This window comes from Oncorhynchus mykiss, chromosome 9 (genome assembly GCF_057628025.1).
Source record: "Oncorhynchus mykiss isolate SJ-2025 chromosome 9, ASM5762802v1, whole genome shotgun sequence".
Taxonomy (NCBI): domain Eukaryota; kingdom Metazoa; phylum Chordata; class Actinopteri; order Salmoniformes; family Salmonidae; genus Oncorhynchus; species Oncorhynchus mykiss.
Window position 1 is genome coordinate 19,622,767 of NC_143030.1, and position 5,464 is coordinate 19,628,230.

Sequence of the window (5,464 nt, forward strand, 5' to 3'; positions counted from 1 at the left end):
CATGTTTGGGATGCTCTCGATAGACGTGCACGACAGCGTGTTCCAGTTCCCGCCAATATCCAGCAACTTCGCACAGTCATTGAAGAGGAGTGGGACAACATTCCACATGCCACAATCAACAGCCTGATCAATCTATGCAAAGGAGATGTGAAAAACTGCTTGAGGCAAATGGTGGTTCTCTGATTCACGCTCCTCTCTCTTTTTTTTAAAGGTACATTACATGACCAAAAGTATGTGGACACCTGCTCGTCGAACATCTCATTCGAAAATCATGGGCATTAATATGGAGTTGGTCCCCCCTTTGCTGCTATAACAGCATCCACTCTTCTGGGAAGGCTTTCCACTAGATATTGGAACATTGCTTCGGGGACTTGCTTCCATTTAACCACAAGAGCATTAGTGAGGTCGGGCACTGATGTTGGGCGATTAGGCCTGGCTCGCAGTCGGTGTTCCAATTCAAGGTGTTTGATGGGGTTGAGGTCAGGGCTCTCTGCAGGCCAGTCAAGTTCTTCCACACTGATCTCAACAAACCATTTCTGTATGAACCTAACTTTGTGCACGGGGGCATTGTCATGCTGAAACAGGAAAGGACCTTCCCCAAACTGTTGCCACAAAGTTGGAAGCACAGAATCGTCTCTATAATGTCATTGTATACTGTAGCATTAAGATTTCCCTTCACTGGAACTAAGGGGCCTAGCCCGAATCATGAAAAACAGCCCCAGACCATTCTTCCACCTCCACCCAAACTTTACAGTTGGCAATATGCATTCGGGCAGGTAGCGTTCTCCTGGCATCAGTCAAACCCAGATTCGTCCGTCGGACTGCCAGATGGTGAAGCATGATTCATCACTCTAGAGAACACCTTTCCACTGCTCCAGAGGCCAATGGTGGCGAGCTTTACACCACTCCAGCCAACGCTTTGCATTGTACACAGTGATCTTAGGCTGCTCGGCCATGGACACCCATTTCATGAAGCTTCTGATGAACAGTTATTGTGCTGACGTTGCTTCCAGAGGCAGTTTGGAACTCGGGAGTCAGTGTTGCAACTGAGTACGGATGATTTTTACACGCTACGTGCTTCAGCACTTTGCGGTCCTGTTGTGTGAGCTTGTGTGGCCTACCACTTTGCGGCTGAGCCGTTGTTGCTCCTAGACATTTGCACTTCGTAATAACAGCACATACAGTTGACCGGGGAAGCTCTAGCAGGAGCATACATTTGACGAACTGACTTGTTGGAAAGGTGGCATTCTATGATGGTGCCACGTTGAATGTCACTGAGCGCTTCAGTAAGGCCATTCTACTGCCAATGTTTGTCTATGGAGATTGCACACAGCAAATAGCCAAATCCATTAATTTGAAGACATGTCCACATACTTTTGTACTTTATATATAGTGTATATGTGATGCATATCAGTATTCCTAGTCATGTGAAATACATAAATTAGGGCCAAATGAATTTATTTAAATTGACTGATTTCCTTATATGAACTGTAACTCAGTAAAATCCTTGAAATTGTTGCATGTTGCATTTATATTCCTCCACCACTTTGTTCAGCAGCCTGGAGTCCAGGTGGAAGTAGACGTACAGTTCCCTCTCTCGCCTGAGGAGGGCGCTGTGGTCCGCTGTGGTGATTGGATTGTTTTCTCGTCTCTTAACCCTGCCAGTGCCTCCGCAACAATGTTCTCAACACCAATATGCTGGATAACTTTGCTATTATGCACATAGTAACATGGTCTAGGAAAAGGCACCAATTCAACAGCGCACTGATGTGTTTCAGAACTGCGGACAGCAACCACTATCCAACACTGGAGAAAGCGAATTTGTTATTAAATATTTTTTTAAGTATTTGTGTTGCACAATTGTTCTTACATAATATAACCATATACAATTTCAGTGGCACATCTAAGACTGATGGACTGTGCCATCCCCACGGCATCCACAATCGATCAATCCATTCAGCACAAATTATATTTTGTATTTTTTTTTTGCTACTGCTTGACTAAAGAAATGTTGGTCAACCAACTGCCTATCGACTAAACAATCGACCATTCGACTAAATGGGGTCAGCCCTAGTCTGCATCATGATCAAGCATTTGTGCATTACAAAACAAACTAACTGTACCTGCTCCTGTCTGAAGGTATAGTACTCCTGTCTGAAGGTATAGTACTCCTGTCAGAAGGTATAGTACTCCTGTCTGAAGGTATAGTACTCCTGTCTGAAGGTATAGTACTCCTGTCTGAAGGTATAGTACTCCTGTCTGAAGGTATAGTACTCCTGTCTGAAGGTATAGTACTCCTTTCAGAAGGTATAGTACTCCTGTCAGAAGGTATAGTACTCCTGTCTGAAGGTATAGTACTCCTTTCAGAAGGTATAGTACTCCTGTCTGAAGGTATAGTACTCCTGTCTGAAGGTATAGTACTCCTGTCTGAAGGTATAGTACTCCTGTCTGAAGGTATAGTACTCCTGTCTGAAGGTATAGTACTCCTGTCTGGCCAGCTGCAGGCCCAGGTCTCCCCTAACCACAGGCACGTTGAGCAGCCTGGTGCGTTGCCTCAGAGCTGCTGTAGAGGCCCCTGGACGAGAGATTCCAGATCAGCCCCCACGCCATGCAGCTCACGCCTGGACAAAGCCTCACGCGCCTGGAGAGAGGAGGTGTTGGTGGTGGTGCCCTGTGAGAGGAGAGAGGGAGAAGTTAGTTAGAAGTTAGAGTTCATATGCAACTCTCATGAACCATCCAATGCCCACAGCCCTTACTAACATGTTATATAGTGATACCAATAATTGCAATAAAAAGGGCATTCCAAAAGGTTATACGATAAAGAATTTCAAAACAGGTGCCTTACCTTGGTGAATGACCGCAGGCTCTCAGTGATCCACCCCAGCCCGGCCCTGGCTCTCTCTTCCTCTGCCCTGGCCTTGAACAACTGGTGCTGGGCCACAATCTGACCCCACTGGAGCCTGGCCATTTCCCTCCTCTGCTCCACCACTCTTTTCCATCCTTCTCTTTTATCTCATCCCCCTCTCCATCTCCACAGAGGCTGAGGTCCAGGAACTGGAAGCTTTCTGAGCAGGAGGTCTCCACCATGTCGGTGATGCCCTGGAAGAACTGGCGCTGGGTGAGGGCGGCCAGGGCCTTGGTGTTCAGCTCCTCCTGGTAGAGATAGTGCTCCAGAGATAGCTGGGAGAACAGGACAGGGGGCCCTGGTGGGTGGGTACTGAGGGCCGAGGCAGCAGCCTCTCCCTGGGTCTTTCCTTCCTTGGAATCTGGGTCTACTTTGAGGTAGGATCCTAGTTTCCTCACCTTGTCCGTGAGGGTCTGTAGTGCTGCATTTGTCCCGGCATTCTCCACCCCCAGCGCCGCATTGACATCCTTCAGCCTGCCATTGGCCACATCCTGCTGGGCGGCTAATCGGAGCGCAGCGTCAGCCTGGGAGGTGGCGAGCACCTGGAGCTTCGTGTGGCGCCACTGTTTTAGCTGCTTCTCCTTTTTAAACGCAACTAGCTCCTCCTCTAGGTCTTCCACTTTCACCTCCCCCTCCGTCAAGGATGAAAAGGATGAGGAAGGGTGGACCATGCTACTTGCAGCCGCAGGCCTACAGGTCTTGAGGACTTCGCCCAGGGCAGCCTGATCAAATATGGGCTTGACGGAGTCGCCGTAAAGGCCCGGGCCTCCTCTGGGGTAAGGACGTTGCCCTGCTTGAGGGTGTGGCAGACAAAGCCAAGGAGGTTTTCCGAAGCACAGGCAAACAGCCAATCAAACTCAGAGCCCTTCAGGGATAGGGTGCCCAGATAACCTAAGCGACCAAGCGCATCCACAAACTGACCGCCGTCTAACATGACGACAGCACCCTACCACAGATAGAACAATGAGACAGATATTTCACCAGATGTATAAATGTGAAGCATACTCTTGGCTACCAAAGATGGTAGTGAGAGCTGTGTGGGAGAAGATGGAACGAAGATGGAACATTTTCTCATCAATGAAATATTTGATCTCAATACAGTTTTCTGTTCCCAAAACTAGAATCTGTTACAAACAGAGTGGACTACGTTTCATTGACTTTACCATTTGCCAAAGTTTAAAAAAATATTGCATTGTTTAAAAGGAGTGCAAACGCTAAACGAGTTATTGCACACGTGCCCTTCACACAGTACACGTTCCCTCACGGAAATATGCAAAAAAAAAACTCATGCTAGAACGTGCCAATAGGATCTGGCTAGCTGGTGCATGGTTCTGCCCACTATGACTCATTTGTTCCCACTTGAAACAATGGGCTGTGGTCTATCTTGGTTTAGTTATAAAACATCTTTGATCCTTTATTTTTAATCCCAGCCCCCGCAGGAGGTCTTTTGCCTTTTGGTAGGCGCCATTGTAAATTAAATAAAATTATTGTCTGACTTGCCTAGTTAAATAAAGGTTAAATCAAATAAAATACTGTCTGGCTACAACACTGTCATAGAGGCAGTAACATTAGGGTCAAGCCGGGTGAGGGTGGGATTTATTTAGAGGTGAGGAAAATGGTTAGAATTGACAAAAAATATTATCATCGATATGTTATCTCAACTGTAACATCATAGTAATTTAATATAATTTCAAATTGTTCCTTTCAAGACAAGACCATTTCCTGTGGAGAAGATGATTCCTGAAATGAGGGGTAAACTCTCAGTTTGAGCTATTTCGAATATGAAATCTGAAGGACCTAGAAATTGTCAGGATGAAAGCTTCTCCGCCCTGATGATCGTGTCCTCAGTCAATAATCTCCATCGTTCATTGGTTCGGTAGGTCACGTTAATAAGGAGGCGTGGATTTGAAACTATTCACAACAGCATTGTTGAGTAGAGCGTTGAAGAAATGTTTAACCGAATATAGTTTATTTGTGAACTATAACTCCGGTGACACTGAAACTGTCACCTTTACACCCTAAGTAAGAACAGAAGTTGTTTAACATAATAAACTAGCTAACGTTACTGTAAACTCGCTAGTCACATTCTAACGACTGAGGTCCCTGAAGTGAATAGCTGCATCAATTCTGAAGCAATTTGTCCACCGGTACTTTACGTTGTTAAATTCTTGTTTTTCAACTGGTAGGAAGCGGCTACACGAGCGAAATGCGCGCTCTCAACCATCTTCTTTGGGGTTATTGGACGGGGATGAAACAATTCACGAAAGAAAAGTAAATGACACTACGGGGAAGATACATTTAACATGCATCCACACAAACGAAATAATAACAAATATATACTTCAGTCGCTCGAAACCTCAAATCCCATATGTTCAGGCTCTGGTGCCTGATATGGTTGGACCACACACGTCAGTAATCCATGTAGCTCATCACATGTTAAACGCATAAATTGTTCAACTAAAGAAACAATATCATTAGGATATTTATTGATTTATTTTTCAATTTGCCCCGTGCGGTTTATCACCATTGCTACAAAAGCGACAGTCGCGCTCTCATCCA

General features: G+C 45.7%; 1 pseudogene; it reads right to left on the bottom strand.

Moving 5' to 3' along the window:
• Positions 1-2,363: 2,363 nt before the first annotated feature.
• LOC118966166 (HAUS augmin-like complex subunit 3 pseudogene) lies at positions 2,364-3,844 on the bottom strand (annotated as a pseudogene).
• Between the last annotated feature and the right edge of the window lie 1,620 nt (positions 3,845-5,464).